Source organism: Epinephelus moara, chromosome 15 (genome assembly GCF_006386435.1).
Source record: "Epinephelus moara isolate mb chromosome 15, YSFRI_EMoa_1.0, whole genome shotgun sequence".
NCBI lineage: Eukaryota > Metazoa > Chordata > Actinopteri > Perciformes > Serranidae > Epinephelus > Epinephelus moara.
Window position 1 is genome coordinate 3,635,742 of NC_065520.1, and position 20,824 is coordinate 3,656,565.

The following is a 20,824-nucleotide window of genomic DNA, read 5'->3' on the forward strand; positions in this document are numbered from 1 at the left end:
AAGGCACCGTGTTATTTATTCGGGCTGAGCCCAACCAGGCCCCAAGGCCCCAAGGCCCAGCCACCAGACGCTCACTGGCGAGCTCCTCTCACCAGGTCTGGCTCTAGGGGGTCCCCATACCGGGCAAGGTGCTCAGAGTCCAAATATGCTGTGTCATTGAGGTCTTCTTGAATTGCTCTTACTCTGGCCCCCTCCTCTGGGACCACTTTGAGGTAGTTTGGGCACCTAATCGGGATGCCTCCTGGGCGCCTCCCTTTAGAGATGTTCATTGGCACATCTGACTGGTAGGAGGCTCCAGGGCAGACCCAGGACACACTGGAGGGATCACATATCTCATCTGGCCTGGGAACGCCATGATTTGTTTAATAGTTTCAAGCCTGTTTTCCGCTAATGAAAATAAGCATTAGCATGATTACGGTTAATCATAGCTGTAAATGCACCATGCTAACCAAGCTAGCAGCTACCATAAAGGTCTACCCATCACTACCCTCCAAAAATCCAAAATAGGGCTGCAACGATTAGTCGACTAATCGATGACTAATCGACTATTAAAATAATCGGTGACTATTTTAGTAGTCGACTAATCGGTTTGAGTCATTTTTCATAGAAAAGTACTATAAAAGTACCCCAAAATACTCTTATTGCAGCTTCTTACGTTCAGATATTGGCAGCTTTACACACTCTCCCATGACGGTGAACTAAAACCCTTTGGCGTGAGTACGAAACAAGACATTAGATGATGGGTTTGGGAGAGACGGACGAAAATTTTCAACATTTTAACACATTTTTTGATGAAGTGATTAGTCGACTAATCGAAGAAATAATCGACAGATTAGTCGACACTGAAAATAATCGTTAGTTGCAGCCCTAATCCAAAATGCCAAACTTAAGGTTTTAAAACAGGAGTCCATAAACCAATAGGTGACTTCAAGGTGGCTATGTACATTATTTTATACAGTCTATGGTACACACATATGTAGATGGATGTGTGCTTTCCACATTTGAAAGAGATTAACAAATCTAGACACATGACAGATAGACAGAAAACAGCTATTTAGTTGCCTCATAAGGAGGGGTGCAATCAAGCGTCCATCGATTCTACAAGGGATTAACTCAAGCTATTTGCATCAGTCATCTAAATTTAATTAACTGTGACACCCCCTCCATGACGATCATTTTGTAGTGTAACACACAGGAGGCAAAAGGTTGACACGAAAAACATCTCTCTTAGCAGGATGAAAATGTTGAGACAACAGATACAGATGTTGGGATGACATACAACAATGCATGAGAAATTGAAGCGGTGACGTGTCGGCTAAGTGGTATGAGCCTCGGTCTGCTTCTCCTCACTTTAATTCAGAGACAATCTGAGGCCAGTTGCCAAGTAACTGGGATAATGAAAGCTGTGCGCCTGGACAGGAAGTGAGCAGACAATAGAAAGAGGTTTTATCCAGGATCCCAAACCACCGCCCCAGCCCAGCCGGGGTCTCATCCCCTCTGAGCACGCTGGGAGGGGAGTGATGTCACCCTAACGCACCCACGAAGACAGACGATCACACGAACTCACAGTCCATCACAGCTCTGTCTCGCTTAAGTAAATTCCAGCGTCACACACCCCACATCCCGAATCACTATCATTTACATTCCTCTTGAACACAAAGAGCCGAGCAGCGAGTGGGAGGATCTGGGGTGAGCGAGCAGCTGGCTGGTTGTGATGGAAAGCCTGAGAGAAGAGCAGGAAGATAGGACGGGAGGGAGGAAAAGAAAGAGAGAGGAGGACAAGAAAGGGAAGGAAGGAGAGGAAGAAAAAGGGTGAAAAGGAGAAACAACTCTCCTAATAAATCACGCAGAGGAAGTTGTTGTAATAGGCAGTAGTTGGTGAATGTCCACAGCTCTGGAAAATCACATTAAACATTATGAGTGTTGTTTTCAATGAAGCTGGGTGCTCAGAATTTTGTGCACAGTTTTTATATCTGTCTTATTGCAAGTTCATCAAACTTGTCACTAAACTCTAGAGGTGCCACTCGTATGACTCACTTCTAACAGTCATATGATTGAAAAATGTTTTTGTCCCTAAGGAATGAAGGAATCTTGTAGTCCTGCCAATAGTGGTGCAAGATCAGAAAGCACATCTTTCTATTTGCTGTAATCTGATAGGATTCCTCCATTAAATGTAACAGATCACCTGTCATTTCTTTCCAATCACTCTAATCCCCTCACATGTGAGCCGTTATTTCTGAAAAACGATGTGTGTCATCTGAGGTCTTGCTCTTATGTGGAAGTGAACACAGCCAGAGCGTTATGAGAGGGTTCGGATAAATGACGAACGAGGACATCTGGCGGGTTTTGTCAAGGGTGTGTCATTGACGCAGAGAGACTAGTGGCACAGAAAGAAAGGAGCCTAGACGGGAAATGCACTTTAATACATCTAAAGCCTACAATGAGAGTATGAGTAAGAATAGAATAAAAATGTTGGACAACTACATTCTTTTAGTTGTGGCTTAGTAAAAATGTGTTATTTTCAACGTTAAGCCCAGTTCAGACCAAACATTCACGATGGCACCAGTGTGCAGTGTTCTAAAACCTGCCAGTTTACATCAATTGGAATAGACGAGACGGCACATTGTCTCCCTTACAACAACTCTCTGTACTTCCGTTCTAACTTCTGGCTGTTCAGGCTCTTTTTGTATCTGAATATAGTCTGTAGTGTCCTAAAATAAGAATAAGGATGGTGATATAGGCTGCCCCTTCGGTCTGCGAGACCTCCCCACTACCCCTTGTCTACTCCTGATAAGTTCCATCTCTGGCACAGCTTGGTGTGACACAGGGCGTCTAAACTGACAACTGAAAAACAAATCGGCACAGCTTGGCTTTACTCGGCATGGTCACGGGTGACAATGGAATAAAGGGTAACAGTGGGATACTTTCTACAGTTGCATTTTTAGTATTCAGGAAAAAATTGAGAATCAAGAATTTGAAGTTGTCCGCAAACCCCCAGAAGTGTTTTGCCATGTGACAAATTGTTTGTTGATCATATTCAAGTAAATTTTAAGGCAGACACAGATACATCTGTTCCTCGGATAAAGTGACAAGGTGAGCCTCTCTTTCCTCTAACCCAAATTCTAGCCTGTACGCATCCCCAAGACAAATACTGTCACTTTGTCACATCCCTTGAAGTGTGATATAAACACCAAAAGCACCCTTTAGCTCAGTATGTGGTGCACTGGGCTTTGAACTAACTCCATGATAAACCAATCTATGGCAATACTTTGTGCTAAAGGGTGCCCTGTGGGTCACTGTGAGATGCATAGAGGCATGACAAAGCATCAGTATTTGACAACCTGGGAGTGAAAAAAAACCTGCCATTTCCACCAGGTGGGTTCAGCACAATGCAAAAGCAAAATGTTAATTCCAACAGAAACTGTACCGCGTTGAACACCCTGTTGTGTATGTTGTGCCTGTTTTAATACAGTGGGGTTTATACACGTCACTGCTGATTGGGTAGCACCTCTGGCTCACCCATCACACTGTTTCAAGGAAACGCGTTGTTCAACCTGGTAACCGTGCACATCATTTTCAGATTGAAGGTGTCCCAGCTGATAGTTTGTTGACAGTTCGTTGAGTCAAGCTGAAACGGGCCAGCTGACACTGCTGCATCTTTTAACAGGTAAAGGTAGCACGCACATCGCAAAAGACTTAATGCTGGGTGCTGGACCAAAAAGTGAAAATGACATAAAAGATAAAGTCCGCACACCAGAAGCTGCTCCTTGAAGAATTTATTAGATGTAACGTTTTGGGCTCCTGCCCGATGTCTGAAGAAGGGCAGGAACCCGAAACGTTACATCTAATAAATTCTTCAAGGAGCAGCTTCTGGTGTGCGGACTTTATCTTTTATGTCACTGCTGCATCTTTTCTCTTCAATGTTCCTAAACAGTTTTGTCCGGTTTTGAATTTTGGTCTGAAGTGCAGTAGTTATACAAACGATGCTATAGTCTGCAGGAAGACTTGCCAGCCATTCTTTAATATGGCTAATTTAGTACCACAGTAGTTAAAGTTTAGAAACTGTTCAAATGTATTTTCAATAAACTAACTCCCAGGTGAACTATAAAGGTTGCTTACAGGCCAATTTAGAATCAAGCTTATGTTGAACTGGGTCAACGTGCTGCAGAACAATAAAGCTAGGGAATGCTGCCTTATAATATTTTGGCATTGGAAAATGGGACATGACAGCAAAACTAAATCGACTGCTGATGTCAGGAACAAAAGTATGAAGAATCACTGTTAAGTGCCAGCTCAAAGATCAAGAGCTCCTCCGGGCCAGCTAAACACCCTACATAGGCACAGACATTTGTACACTGTGTTTCTCACAAGTAAATCTGCTTCAAATAGCACAATGAGGTTTACTACCTAAATGCCAAAAGTGTGTTCTCATGTCTGTTACGTAAAAAACTTTTTCTTGCTCAACTTGTTGCTTTGCAGCTCATCTACAGGCTCCTCTGGCTCAAACTGACCCTGGTGTTCTTATATTACTGCCTTTGGACTGTCCCCTTAATCAGGCCAGTGTTGAAATAGCAATGTGGTGACATCTCTATCAGTGGGACGTATTTCGCAAAGGACTGGGCTTTTTGGATTTTTTCCATTAAAGCAGTTGTGAAAGGATGACCTGATTAGGAAACCTATTTCCTGTATTTAAAGATGTTGGACAGTGTTTGTAGATAAGTCACAGAATGAGTAAATGGGACAGATATCTAAGTAGGAGTCAGATGCACAGCACTGAGGTTTGTTCATCCTGGACTATTATGAAAATGTTTGTTGGAAAGAGTAGGTGGGATGAGCTGCAGTTTACTTTAAGTACACTGAATTCAATAAAATACTTAGGGATGTATTGATTTATTGGCCTCGCATTGGTATCGATCAATATTCACCTCGTTGACTGCCATCAGCCTGTTGGCAAATAGGGTGGCATTCAGTGATGACGGGTTATATCAAAGGTTGTTTCAGAAACTTGTATCACTGAATTTTGTGCTTATTCAATGGTAGTGAAATGAGGGACTGAATGTCTTTAGGGGCCATACACATGCCACATTTTTTGCACCCTCGAATTGTTTTCAATGTAGACATGCGTCAGGTATGTTCAAACGCCAGAGCGACGCCGTTGCCAGTGCACGCATTCCTGAGTGCCTGTAATCTGAGTTTAACTTCTGGAAGGCAGCAGCATGCACCGCATGTCATGTGACGAGGACCAACCAATCACAGCTGACAGATATCTTTCCCTTCTTCCGTAAATATGGAAAAGCTGATCATTTTAGTGCAGGGCTGCCAGAGCTTTTCTTCTTTCCTACACATTTTTGGGCGGCAGTAGCTCAGTCCATAGGGACTTGGGTTGGGAACCGGAGGGTCGCCTGTTCAAGTCCCCGTCCGGACCAAAATATGGAGCGTGGACTGGTAGCTGGAGAAGTGCCAGTTCACCTCCTGGGCACTGCCGAGGTGCTCCTGAGCAAGGCACCGAACCCCCCCAACCGCTCTGAGCGCCTGTCATGGGCAGCCCACTCTGACATCTCTCCACTTAGTGCATGTATAGGTCCTGTTTGTGCATGTGTGTGTTCGGACCTGTGTGTAATTGACAAACAGAGTGAAAAAATTGAATTTCCCCTTGGGGATTAATAAAGTATATAAAATAAAAAATAAAAAATAAATAAAAAACAATAGGTCTACACACTTATAAACAGCACTTTGAAGAGGATCAGCTCTGCATTAGGGATTTCAGGTCAATATACAATGCTTGTTAAAGGGATAGTGCACCCAAAAATGAAAATTCAGCCATTATCTACTCACCCTCATGCCGAGGGAGGCTCAGCTGAAGTTTTAGAGTCCTCACAACACTTGCAGAGATCCCGGGGGAGAGGGGGTAGCAACACAACTCCACCTAATGTAGGCTTACGGCGCCCAAGATTCAAACGTCCAAAAACACATAATTGAAACCATAAAATATCTCCATACTGCTCGTCCATAGTGATCCAAGTGTCCTGAAGCCCCGACATAAAAAGCTCTTTGGAAAAACGTCATTTGAACTCTGTTTTTAGCCTCATTGTAGCCTGTAGCTCTAACTGCCTCTCTGTGCACCGCATGTGCGCGCGAGACCAGCGAAAGCACGTGAACACACATGAACGCAATGTCCATGTCTCACGGTCTCGTAGAAGTGCGCACACATGAGCGCGGTGCACAGAAAGTCAGTTAGAGCTGCAGGCTACAATGAGGCTAAAAACAGAGTTCAAATGACGTTTTTCCAAACAACTTTTTATGTCGGGGCTTCAGGACACTTGGATGTGAGGACTCTAAAACTTCACCTGAGCCTCCCTCGGCATATGGGTGAGTAGATAATGGCTGAATTTTCATTTTTGGGTGCACTATCCCTTTAAGGTTGTTTAGCCACTTCAGATGCAACCTGTCGCTGCGCTCTTGAAAGCTGGCACAAAAAAGGCACTAAAGCAGTGCTTAGTGCCCGACCTTGCGTTTTCTGGGTGGTTAAAGATGTGGCATGTGTACGGCCCCTTAAACAGTTCTGTTGTTATTTTTAAATGAAGATTTCTTTGTTTTGTTTGGGAATAAATAACAAAAAAAAAACAAAATAAATAACAATAACATCAGCATCAGTACTGGCTATTGGCTTGTACTTGTTATGTTAAAGATCGGCATCTGTGTCAGCCAAGAATTTCACAATCAGTGCATCCCTAGAAATATGACATGCATTTCCTTAAAGCTGTACTCCACTGGCTGATGGTCATACTGTAATTTTTCCATGCACAAACCAGCATTTAGATATGTATGCCCCCCCTCTTAAACATAGTCTCAGCACTGAAGGCTTTGAAGTGCAGTTATCTTTAACTGGGTAAACATAACCGTTGTTTTGGTGCAGGCTGAGGGGCCGATTAGAAGAAAGGTGAGACTTGGTGTGTATGTTCATGATATGAGAACGCAGATTTCAGAGAATAGATTAACAGGTAGATCGACAAGCACACAGGTGCGAAAACTGGCAGGCAACATTTCAGGCTTTATGACTTGACAGCTTGAGAAAGCTCTGCTCCTTGAAATCTGATTAGCGAGTCACTCCACGGACTGTTTGAGATCAATGCTAATCCATCAGGAAACCATCAAAGAGTCTCTGGAGGCAGATCCACCCTGCTCACCTGACAGCTGGACAGATTAATGCGTGTATGTGTGTGTGTATGTGTGTGTATCACTTCCCTTCTTCCTGTGAATTTGCTGCCAAGTTACGATGACTGTCATTGTTAGAGTTAGGGTGTGAGGCCTAATGGAATCACCACCATGTACTTGAGGAGGTTTAATAGCAGGAATCTGGCTCCAAAGCTCAAATTACTTTAATAGATGCTGTAGGTGGGTGATTCCCAACCAGGGGTAAATGAACTCAAGGGGGTACTTCTGCAGTCTGCAGGAGGTATGTGAAGAGATTAGGGTTGTGCCAATACGACAAAATACAAATTGTGATTTGATAAAAGAACAATATATCCATATATTTGAACTCAGGAAGAAAATAAACACAAACAGGATCACAAATATGTGTGAGGTGGATCTTTGCATATTGATTGTCACACTCACGTCTAGGGTGCTCATGCCACCTGTGCAACCTGGGAGCAGCTTGTGGTTGTGTTTGTTTGTGCTTCCATGTCCACCTTGTTCTTTTTTTCAAATTTCAATTGAACTTGTAACAACTACTTCAGCTTCAGCCAGAAAGCCACACGAATTTTACCTTCTTCTGGACATGTCCTTGCAGGGTGTCATTATGTTCCACCTGCTTGTAAAACTAACCAGTATTCAAAATCTTTTATTCCCTCTGCTATTCGTCTTTAAAATTCTCTATACATTGTTTTTATTGTCTTTTTTTTTTAAATCTCTTTTATTGATAAACAATCTATTAACTTTAGATTACTATTATTTATAGATATAAATGAACATATTTGGAACATCATGGATGGTGTCCAGTACCACAGCTTAGTCTGAACCATATCAAATGTCTAAGAACTACTGAAGAACCTGAAGTAATTTTGTGCAGGATATCTCTTTCACAGCTATACTCAGATTTGGTCTTAATGTAGCTAGTGTGACGTTACCCATTGGTTTGGACACATCTTGGCCATCACCACCTTGGATCTTTGGAGCAAAAAGTTACCACAACTGGACGAATGGGTGGAGCTGTGGAAGGGTGAGGGGTGGATGTGACTCATGGTGGACTGTGGTGGAATCAGGCACCCAGAAAGTGCACTGGGCTTTGAAGTCAATTGTCCAAACCATGATATTATAACTTCCGGGTACGTCACATGATGCCATTGGGCCCAAAAAGACTTTTCCAATGGACTTAAACTGTAAAAGAGCCATCTATATGTAAGGGGACACATTCTTTTGAGTGTCACAATTTTAGCAATGACTTGTATGATCAGAATTTGATCCTTTTGAGCGGATAACATTTTGAAAGTCTAGAAGAGACATACAATTAAACAATTTTATCCCCATTTGGCTCAGCTGGTAGAGGTCTCTAGTGCTTTTGCTCTACTGGCCTAATCATGGGGAAGCAGTGCTGATCATCCAGGTGATTTTATTCGCGGCAGTTAAACGTTTTTGGCGTTATGCACCACTGTGCTACCCTGGAAATCCAGAGTTCTCGCGAGAGCACCATTTGAATTTGCTCAGCGAGTCACTCTGGCAATCAGTAATGATGCTCATTACCTATGCCCTTGGAGCCGAGCTGCACCAATCACATCGGTGTATCTGATATAGGCGGGCCAGAGGCGAGCTAAACAGATGACGACAACGCTGTGACGGAATCAGTCAGTAAACATTGCAAGATGGCTACGGATGAACACCAGTTGTTTGAAACGGCTTTGGCCACTACAATGAACGAGTTAGACTTGGCTTTTTCTCTTAAAGAGGAACAGAAGACGGCGCTCGAATCTTTCCTTTACAAGAAGGACGTTTTTGCTGTTTTGCCGACCGGATACGGCAAGAGTCTAATCTACCAGTTAGCTCTGCTGGTAGCGCTCTGGACACGTCACCCCGTGTATTGTTCTAATTGGTTGTAGTGTTATCCAATTGCGTGCAGTGATATTTACAAATGCATGCTTGGTGCCGCCCCTCGAGTTGGGCCATTTGCATTACTCATGGCCAGACCCTAAATCTTTCTAGATTTGGGTCTGGATTTCCAGGCTACCACTGTGCAGCTTTTATAGAAACGTATGAGGTCCTGCCTCCAATGCTGTATCCAGTTCTCTTTATATATCCATGGTTTGAGTGCAATACATTGATGTAATAAATGCATCTAATGAAGTATCTCACCATGTCAGTAGTTTTTTATGATACTTTTTACTCTTTACTTGAGTACTGTTTTCATTTGCTCTAACCACCACTGAAATTAGTGATATATAAATGAAATTTCTATCTCACAAGGTTAGATCTGTCTATGGTCCCTTATGTGCAGCCCCCTGATGCCAAGACTTTGCCATACTGTACATGCAGTGGCTGGTGGTTGATGTATGGCCTCTGGGCTTTGAAATCCACCACATCTGTACAAACAGCGATCGGAACATCCTCCTTAAGTGTTTGCGATTTACATCAAAGTCCTAAGTGCTGGAGAGGTAATGATTATCAGCTGTACCAATTGAAGGCAGCAGACACGCCTGCCCTGTCGACTACACACACACACACACACACACACACACACACACACGTACCCACCTCTCCTACTTTCTCACTACACGTGTGATCCTTTGTTAGGCAATAGCTGTTGTTAGCTAAATTACAGCCTGTCTACCTGGTCCAGCCCTTCAATCTGAAGCTGCGAGACTGATTCCTGCCTATAATCTTATATCACTCCGTGGTGGGATGACGTGTTTCATTCGTTATGTGGTCGGGTATGGGGAACCATTTGTTCCTTTTGCTGGCTTTGGGAAAGAACAACAAGATTATTCTATCACAAACTAAGAAAAATGGGCTGTGCCTCAAACACCTCTAAACAGTTCGTCTCCATTATTCAACCCACGCAGACTAAAATAGCGAATGAATAAGACTGTACTGACATTCAAATTTCACAGACACTTGAGGTCGCTTATCAAATTCATTGCATCAGACATGAGTAACTGTGGACTCTTGACATTTCAAACCACAGGAGATGAGTAACCACTAAATTGCTTCATAGGTTTTTCTAATCATATAAAAAATATTTAACCCTTCTTTTCAAACAGAACAGAACACAGACACAAGACAGAACAATAAAGCTGGAGATATAAGTGTAAACGGCAAGGTGCTCTGTGGGTCTCTTGAGGTTGCATGAGTCTGCAAAATCCTAGTTATATAACAGTGACAGTGACTTATGGAGACAGGTACAGACAGACTCACCAGAAAAGAACACACACTTGGATTTTCCTTCAGTCAAGCAGTAACAGTAGCTGCTGCCCAAAAATATGCTGTTTGATAATTTTCTGAGTCCGAACATCAAGTTAATTTCTTGTTAGCAGCCCAACGAAGGATAATATATAAACTTTTGTGAGTGACAAGTATCTGGAGAAGTAAACTAACCTAGTAATCCTTTTTTAAGAGGATAGCAGACATGCCTTTAGTGCTACAAACCTCCCAGAGGATTACAGCTGGCACAAAGAGGGAGTGAAAGGTTGAGGTCGTCCCCCCACCATTAATTTTCATTAGAGAGACAGACACAGAAATACATGTTTGTACACCATGTGCTCAGACTAAAATAACTTTACGGTTCTGTATGCAACCTTTTTACATGTATGAATCCTTTTTTATTACCAGTGGGTGAACAGATTGTAACATAATTTAAAATCTGAGACCTTACCAACTTTCTCAGTTGCCCATAAGCTCTCTAACATAGCAACACACTGTCTTCAGTGGATAATGTCTGCTTATTTAAACTCCCTGGACTCCCTGTTGTCGCTAGCTTACCCAATAACTTTACCTGCTAACATTAGTCAGCTAGCTCTAAAGCTACACTGCATGGCTCTGCTGTTGGTTGCTTTGTAATGTCAGCTGATAAAGTAATTTGCAAATGGTAAGCTAGTTGTTATCATGTAGCTAACATTTTGTGTATGTCACATGACGTTTTGGCTAATGCGCTTGTGCTTGCAAGTTGTGCCTACGGGGTGTGAGTGCGAGCCACTGGATGATGACTACAGTTCACTAGATGGCAAAGGGTGTCATTAATACAACATGATCTCATCTCTACTCGTCATATCTTGCCTCTTGGCCAGAAGCCCTGGGCATTACTAAAATGTTGTTGAGTGCAGCCTTTTCCATTGTATCTTGATGTAGAAGGGGTTGCCTGTAAGATTAGATCACTGGTTTGGTTTAGGCAACAAACACACATGATTATTGTTAGGAAAATATTGCATAATGTTACCAAAAATACTCAGCTCTGAGTGCCACAAACGTGGCCAGAAAGGCAGCAAGGTGTTGCCAAAAAACACCCCACTTTGAGTGCCACACATGCAGCGATAAGAAGGGATCAGTGGTTTGGTTGTGGCAACAAAACAACTTTGTTGTGCTTTGGAAAAGAACACAGATGTTGCCAAAAAACACACATTTCTGAGTGCCACAAATGTGGCGATAAGAAGGGGTCAGTGGTTAGGTTTAGGCAACAAAACTACTTGGTCATGGTTGCCAAAAAACAACTGGCTTTGAGTGCCACAGATATGGCCGTCACCCATCTCTGAGTGCTACATACGCTGCTGAAAAGGCAGCAGCATGTCTACAGAAAAACATCTGACGTTGAATGCCATAAAAACAGCTCGAAAGGCAGCGGCGTGGCATGAGCGCCACAAATGTGACCGCAAAGGCAGCAGAGTGCTGCCAAAAAAAAACCTAGTTGTGAGTGCCCCAAACACAGCTGGAGAGGCAGCAGTTTGTTGCCATAAAACACCCGGCTACCCCGCAACCAGTGTTGTTGTTTGTTGGTCTCTTAACAATGCTCTCCTGGGTCAAAGTCTGGTACCCTTCTGCCAGAGCGAACCTTCATGCTCTTTGAATTATGTTTTGCTTCGAGCGTCTCATTATTGCATGGATGGGTTTACGCTGAAGTTGGTGGAAAGCCTGTCTCTCACACAGACGTTAATGGTGCCAGCAGGGACACTGCCCATGTGGCATATTTAACACTGTGGGACTGGGACTAGGCTGCATTAATGACAAGAAGTTGTGTTAACAGTATCCAAAAGAGATGAAATCATGAAGACAACCCAATAAAGAGAAAGAGAGAATGCAGGTTAAAGAGGGAGAACACAAACACAGATGAATCATGTCCACCTCTAATGGGTAAAAACTATTTGGACTGTACAACATGTCATCACAACAATGAACAAAAGGTCTTCAGCCAGAGAATGGCCATAAAAACAGATTTTGGCCATAAAAGGCCAGCAAACGTCCACATGAGGGTTTTTAGCCTGGCAATCAAAATTATGTTCCATTTTTACAGCGAATCCCATGCTGAGGCCCAGGCTGAGATCAGAAACAAGAGACGGACAGGAAAAAAAAGGTAGTGGACAAAGATGGAGAAAGACTGTACAAGAGGGAAGAAGGGATAAAAGAAAAACAAGCAGAAAGAGGAATGTGGAGACAAAGTCATGGGTGGATAAAAAGAGTGAAAGAATTCCAGTGAGAGATAGAGATAGAGCGAGAGAAGGGGGAAGAGGGAAGGAGACATATGGATTTGATTACAAGCCGATGATGTCATGTATGTATGTCAGGTAATCAGCCCCTGGGCTGTGTGCACTGCACCAGCATGTGTGTGTCAGACAGCGCTGAGTGTACAGGGCAAGACCGGGCCTCGTCTGTGACGGCTGCAGAGAGGGCGGTTTGTCTGATGTGCAACAGAAATCACACCAAACACAAAATCACGCTCAGTGGAGAGAGTGAGTGTGTGCCTTTGTCTCTGACTTTGTCTGGTTCTGCTGCTCACACTTATTGCTACAGGGCAAAAAAAAAAAACGTGGAAATGTGTGTCACACAGACGTGCATTCACTCCTGTGGCTCTCACAGAGGTAGGAAAACTTGTTTCCATCTGGTTTGCTCATTAATGCTTTATCAGTTTCATGCTTATATCAGGCACACACACATATGTGCACTCACAAAATCTCACACAGGTGTCTTGCACGCATTGGCAACACTTAAATGCACACATATGACAGCTGTACTTTTCGTCACGTTTGGTCCAAGACTGCTTGAGTAACACAAATCAGAGATATCCAATATCATGTGTTCACTCATATAACCTTAAAAGTAGAAGCCAAGTCTTTGAAGTCTAAGTGGGCATTCAGACCCAATATAACCCCATGCATTGGTGTCAACATGTTGAAGCAGGTACAAGTGAGAGGTTTGACAGTGTGAGTAATAAGAAATGTAACGCTAATTTTAACCAGATTTCCAGAAAATTGGCAAAAGTCAAATGAATGCACATTTCCCCCCACTGCTGTTGTGTGAATGTTAGGACTTGATTGCATCAAGATAAAATGCATTATTTCTCCAGACAGGTGCCATTAAGCAATTGCAGAATAATAAGAAGAAGCAATTAGAGTCTGTTTCAATTGTTCTATGATCAGCCCAGTCGCCAGAATAAAATGTCATCATTCTACGTTTCTGCAAACCATCAATACATCACATTTTCACGATTTATATGTGTCAACGTGTCAGTGTTGTTGTGAGATTAACGGCTCGGTGTCGAATGTTGACCGCTGCTGCGGGGCTTCGGCCCAGGCGGCAAAATATGACAAGTAGGGGAGAGATCATGTTGTGCTGTGTTAGCTCGTGTCAACACAGCACGTGCTCCTAGAAAACACTAGTGTCTTGTATATTTGTATATTCTGCCAGATATTTAATACTCTATTGTTATGAAACTGGGCCCAGGTAGTGACCCTGAGCCAGGAAACCCACTGGTTGTTATTGGTTGTGAATCGTTTTAATTGTGGTTACTGTAATTTGAAGCTTTCTCTGGCACAAGAATTTCTTCAGACAATAAATGAAGTTCTATTGAATTGAATTGAATTGAATTAACTGAGCAGAGAGGGCAGGAGGAGAGCGGCTAACAGAGACAGTGCCTCAGCACAGTGTCAAGTGGCAGCAACAGCTAATTGGTGGCTATTGGCTGTATCTGGTAGACACCACTATTCAATTCCAACAAAAATTCAAGACATTGCTGCATTGACAGCGTTTTTTACCGAAATGTCGCTGCTTTGTTAATAGATGACAAAGTGGCACGGTGGTACAGTGGTTAGCATTGTCGCCTCACAGCAAGAGGATTTCTGGCTCACACTTCTGTGCGGGGTTTGCATGTTCTCCCCGTGTCAGTGTGGGCTTTCCCCAGTTTTCTCCCACAGTCTAAAGACATGCAGGTTAATTGGTGACTCAACTTGGCCGTAGGTGTGAATGTGAGCGTGAATGGTTGTCTGTCTCTATTATGTCATTCCTGTGATAGTCTGGTGACCTGTCCAGGGTGTACACCACCTCTCGCCCAGTGTCAGCTGGGATAGGCTCCAGCCCCCCCGCTACCCCTAACAGGATAAGCAGTTATGGAGAATGAATGAATGCTACATAACATGCAACTGTGTCTGTGGTTTACAAAAATGTACCATTCCAACATTCTTTCTGGCAATTGGGTTGATTTTTATCACATTTTCTTTTTATCTTCTTGTCTTTCTTTTTTCTTTTCCACCAGAATGTTTTTGCAATACCTCAATGTTTGTTTGTTTTTTGTCTTTTTGTGATTTCCGCTCTTGATTTTGTGTTTTTTTAAACACAAATTGAAAACGAGCACAAAAACTGGTGAATGGAAATACACTAATAGATTCATAACACTCCAAAATTCCACATAGTGGTTTAATTTTAGCCTCCCCCTTGACAATTGTGGAGTAAACAGTAAGTCATCTACCAAGTATGTGCGCTTGCACATATTCAATTGGCCAATTTAGTGCATTTTGAGATGATGTCGTGTTATGTTGTGGGGGAAGTTCATCTAGGGTCAACTTTTTTGTTTTTTGGTTGCTTTTGCATTTTTCTTGCTTTGTCTTTGTTGGACAGTCACTGTGTGTGTGAAAGAGAGAAGTATGACATGCAACAAGTCCCCAGTCAGAATAAAACTTGAAACTTTGCAATTACACGGTAGGCATGTTAACCACTAGGCCACAAGACGCCCTGAGGCTGTGTTTTTTTGACACAGTAATAATGTTGGTCTGAATATAGAGAGCAGGTCTCAGTTGGGCGGAGACTAGTTTTCCAATCATAAATCGTTTGCTGCTTCATTTAGCAGATAAATCCTTTCATTCATCCATGTGGCTCATGTCTTGTCATTTGTACCCTCTTGAGATTTCCAGGAAGTTTCAGCTCAGAGGAACATGGCAGCATGTTGAAATACCGGCGGACCCTGCCTCGGGATTTAACAACCGCCTTGCCGAACCGCACACGTTGCTCATGCAAACCAAACCCCAAACCCCTGCATACTTTTGTGTATTGTCAGCGCGATAGTCATCCCATAGAGGTTACATAATACATCTTCATCTCCCCACTATTTGTCATTTGGCAGAGGCTTGTCACAGCAAACATGTTTGTGTGGCCTGCTTTTGTGTTTGATCCCCAACATCTGTTTCAAGTATACAGTACTCAGGGCCCCGAATATGTCCAGATCCAGAAATAGAATCTAATTTTGGATGACCGAATTGTTTGTTCCAAGAACAAACGGTTTGTTGCAAGGAAATAGGAGAGAACACAAAAATACATCATAGTTTGGAGTTGGAGCTCAGTGGGCAGTTGTTGGACTCTGTGACACTGATATATTGTGTTTTAAATTGCCTGAAATCAATCCTGCTTGACCCAAGTGTGCGCTACAGTTCCGCAATTCCCATGGCCTTGTGGCAAAATTTTACAATGGTACTTTAAAGACTTAGAAGTGCTTCAGGGGAAAGTCTCTCAGCAAACGAGATGTGATGCTTTCAAGTGGACACAGGAACTGGTTTCTTTGAGAGGCGAGAAAGAGGCAAGGTTGCAGTCTCAGCAGGGAGCTCAGCCATGTCATTCTGGTTGTTCTCCCAGTTCCTCCAGCCTCTTATCCCCCTGGCCTTTAGCTGTCATCAACACGTGACAATTACCATACGGCGCTTAAAGAAAAGTCTACCCCATCAGAGTGGTCAGTGTATTGAATGACAAGTTTAAGAGTTGCAGTTTTCTCCAAACAAAAATCAAATTTGGTGTGTTTGAACAGGCAACATGATGACGTTCCTGACCAAAAAAGAAATGCTGTCTTTGGCTTCTGTTGGCGCTGTGTGCTGGAGCTGGCCATCCAAACCTTTTCACATAGCCTCATTCATTATCATCCAACAACAGTCTCCTCCAATTGGTTGAAAAAACTGGGATTAATTGCAAGTTTTTGCATTTAGTCGTCTCGGCCACATGTTTTAGGTTTACCTCTTTTTAGGAATTTGCGAGTCGTGTCTGGCTCCCGCTGCGAAGCACGAAAGCTGCTCCATCTGCAACTAAACGACTTCAAGTCACAGTGTGTATGCTGGCGTTTGTTGTATTCATCAACATTTTGAGAGCACCTAATTAAATTTTGCTTGGAGTACACTGTTGGCCAGGGATGGAAGTTTTCTGTTTTACATTTCTGGACTAAGAGTTGTCCAGAAGGTTGGTGAAGATGGTTAGTAGATGCTTATGGACTAAAGCTGAACATACCAGCCTGGTTCCCCATCATTACTGTAAGTCTGATGTGTAATTACATCCTTTAAAGCTGGATATTAATGATAGCACATGGGGGACAACACTTGTTATTGTGTTTGGCAAGCGTTCAGTTGAGAGGACGGGTCATCAAGCCAGGTTGGATGACGAGTTGATTGACTGCTTATGCAAGTCAAAGACGTATGTTTGTATTTTTACATAAATGTCTTCCCTGGTGCAGCTTTAAATGAATCCAGCAAATCTCTGCATCCCTCTGCTCGGCTGGCAAAGCTCATAACATTTAAGAACAGTGACCTCAGCCATTGTGTAGCCATGACTTATTTCATTTCGTATGCATGAGGCAGAAAGAGTCTTGCCCTTGTTATTTGCTTGCACAGGTGGAATCAGTTAGAACTGCAACATACTGCCTGAACGCATATAGTGACAGAACACACTTTGTGTTTTCACAGACTGATATGTATATGTGACTAATTTACTGTCTTAATGCATGTCATGCATTGTCGCCTTACACCAAACAGGTTGTGTGTTTGTCAGGAAGTCAGTACTTGAGCTGCCCGTGTGTTTCTGCACCATGCAGTGTCACCGACCCCATTGTTTGAATCAACAGGGCACATTTTTCTCAGAACAATAGAAACATTGACAGCCAAGCAATAACCTCCCTGAAAAATCTCTAGAAAATTTGCTCCCATCATATGACAATAGATGACGCACAATGTTGAGAATTTTAAAAGATAGATTCAGTCCCCAGCTATGGCCTGAGAAATGTATGAGTTAGGTAAGAGCAATCTGATAATCAAAGTAAAGACTGAGGCATTGTGAGCTGAACAATGTGCCACTGATAAAGAGCAATGTGTGGCTGCCTTAAGCTACGATTACACTGCTGCATGAAAAGCAAAGTTTGTGGAGCCATTAGCTTAAAGCCACTTTTACACCAACAGGTGTTTAAATACCCAACCCTTACCTCAGATATTCTCACAATGTTGGCTGCATGTATTGTATACCAGTAGAGGAAAGTAACAAAGTACCCAAGTATGGTATTTGTATGGATAAAACAAACAAGATATAAAGTGTGAGATTTATAGGTGCTGGTAGGCAGATTTTTTTATTTTCCTTTGAAAATAGTCACGCTAGTTGTTTTCTTTTAATGCCAGTCTTTATGCTAAGCTAACTGTCTCCTGGCTGTAGCTTCAAATTTACCGTACAGGCATGAGAGTGGTATTGATGTTCTCATCTCACTATCAGCAAGAAAGCAAATAAGCCTAAGAATGTTCTTAATGAATGTTACTTAAACTTTGAATTGCTTGTAATGGAGTATTTTTACATTGCAACATTTCAACTTCTGCTCAGTAAGTATCTGAATACTTCCATCACTGTTGTTAAGTGTAAAGAATTAATGGCATAGATTGAGCCGTTGCAAAGGACCATTTTAAGAGGAAAGATGAATTCCTGTCAACTAAATCGGTTACTGTATGCCCCAAAACATCCCTTGTACTACCCTTGTACAGCTAGTAGCGTGTATAGAAGTAGCCACAATGATGTCAAGCATCCATTTGTGGACTCCAGTTTTGAAGCCTTAAATTTTGCTTTTTGGCTGTCACCATCTTGGATTTTTGGAGCCAGCAATGACCATATTAAGACAAGAAGGTGGAGCTGTGGAGTGAGGGGTGGATCTTACTTGTAGACTGTGGTGACTATGGCTGGGTGTCAGTACTTGATACCTTTAAGGCATTGACAAAAATAACCCAGTACCAAGTAGTACTGAAATTTTTCCAGTCAAACTATACCTGCATTTGATCTTTCTTTGCACCGAGGCTCTGATCCAAGACCGTCCTGACCCCCCACCGGATCAACATTTCTTTTGCTGCCATATCTGGAGCCAATCTCCTCCAGCAAATGGTCTGTTTAACATGTGCCTGCTCAGCATAAGCTAACGCAGTGGCTAACACCCAACACTTAGCCGTTAAACGGTCCCAACATATTCAACACTAAAATGGCTCAATGCAGTCGTTTAACCTATTAAAAACCGTCAGGTGATGTTAGCCATGTGGTGCTGACAGTTAGCCCTGTCACTGTGTGCGGCCAGGTGAACTCTCACTACTATCCCTGGCATGGAGCTCACACTCCCGCAGCAGTGACTACAACCTATACAAACCGTGGTGTAGTGAAGTTGGGCGCAGTGCATCAACAGAATTTGCAGTTTAACGTGCTGAGATGTCACCAAAATGCTCAAAAGTAGGGCTCTACCACACCACTTCACTCAAATTATGGATATCGAATGATGTACTCCATTGGTATTGGTATCATTGTAAGAGTACAGGCATTTGTATCAGCACTGCAATTTTTCTAACTATACCCAGCCCTGGTGGTTACACCTCAAAGACAACCTGTCACTCAAAGCAGCCAAGCCCTTGGTTTTGCAGGACTTTAAACCTTAACAAAATTTAAATAGTGAGTTAAACATTCATCCCCCCTACAGACCAAAAAATGTGTTTTTGTACCAGACTGTAAGCATGTTAATTTTTGCTGTAAAGTTAAGCATGTTAACATGGGGGAACTAACTTAATTTTGGAGCCATCCTCAAGTGGCCGTTAGAGGAACTGAAGTTTTTGGCACTTTGCACTGGCTTCATTTTTCAGTCCCAGAAGATGCCGCTTGGTAGCGCTCCATGTTTTCAATCAGGAATGGTTTTTCCAACAAACCATTTCAGTGAAACTGTCAAAATGTCAGGGTATCTCTTAGGTGTGGTTTGTGAATATACATTTCACCCATCAAAGATAAGGTGTTACGTGTCTTGTCTTGTTCTGCAGTATCGACCTCAATTACAAATCCTCATCCAAGATTTTCTTAATAACTTTGCAAGCTGATTCCTTTTTCCGCCCTCCTTGGCTGAATCAATGACTGATGTTGACAAGAGCCAGAAGGAAACACTGTAACTCGAACTCCTTGTCTCTCTTCACCTACTGCCCTGCCTCCACAGCAGTGACAGACCTGGCAGATATTTCACACATTACATACGTCAAGAGAAACCTTTCCCTCTTCGCTGCCACATCCTCTAGTTAAACAGTTACTTCAGGAGACTTGCTCAGACATGCGCACACACATGTACACACCGCACAGCTACACATGCGAGAAAGCACACCCCCTTCTTGCAAGCCTCTGCAATGCAAAGCTCCATATAAGGACATGCTGATGATGTAATGGTCCATAGGCAGGGAGCACATCCCTTATTGTTTGGTCTGACTGAAGGAATGCCCACATTACAGCTACTCAGAGTGAGACACACACACAGAGGAAGAGTTGAGGCTCGGGTGTTGTACGGCAAGATGATGAGCTTATGGCAGTGAAGCCGGGAAAGCCTTTGGCACAGGTAGGCACACTGAACATTACTAGGAAAAAGCTTAAAAACTTTTTAAGAGTTGTTGATCTGGTGATTGGCTTGGAGACGTACAGATGTTCAGAGTGGCATGATTTCATACTGGTGTTCTTGTGTACTAAAGTTTCAAGATGTGTGTTTTTAATAGTATTTCTTTGAGCTTAGAGAAGGCATTTAGTGTGTGTAGTTAGTGTAAGTTACTTTTAACGTTTGTGGATCACATCTTCAATACAACTAGTCTAAGAAGTAAAAAAAAACTCAGTAGAATTAGGTTTTCTAAGTCAGCAAAAGTTAAACAAAATCTAAGGAAGTTCAAGTTTTAAATCCTTTTTAAAATGTGTTAAATGTATATAAACTATGGCTGGAACTTCATTAATGTCTCTAAGCAAGAAGTTGTATTATCAGTGTAATTTCACATTTAATTCAATTTTATATGACCATAAAGAAATGCTGAATCACATCCTGATTCAGAATCCTTAAATGCTGTGGTGATGTTTATCTGTCATTGCAAACTTGACTGAAGATAAGAAGTATTCAGACAGCAATGAATCTCAGTGTTGTCGGATTGTGGTGTTGAGCATGCCGCATTTATGGCCTGTAAATTTACTGGGTAAGAACTGTCAAGGTAACATAATTGTTTAAATACTGATGATTTAGTTTTGCACGCACCAAGATACCAAAATGAAAAGGGATCATGTGGCATTCCAGGTG

The 20,824-nt window shown here is 42.5% G+C and overlaps 2 protein-coding genes across 3 annotated transcripts in view; one reads left to right on the forward strand and one right to left on the reverse strand.

Moving 5' to 3' along the window:
- LOC126401623 (epithelial cell-transforming sequence 2 oncogene-like) overlaps positions 1 to 20,824 on the reverse strand; it is a 141,952-nt gene that overhangs the window by 78,461 nt on the left and 42,667 nt on the right. The gene's annotated exons all lie outside the window — the stretch shown is intronic.
- Positions 1 to 20,824, forward strand: part of filip1l (filamin A interacting protein 1-like) — a 107,434-nt gene that overhangs the window by 66,800 nt on the left and 19,810 nt on the right. Inside the window, exon 1 of one of the 2 annotated variants that reach the window (XM_050062955.1) lies at positions 19,986 to 20,107. The exons of the other annotated variant lie outside the window; for it this stretch is intronic. The gene's annotated coding sequence lies outside the window, so the exon portion shown is untranslated. Of the gene's footprint in view, positions 1 to 19,985; positions 20,108 to 20,824 lie in introns of those variants that run through there. 2 annotated transcript variants of the gene reach the window in all.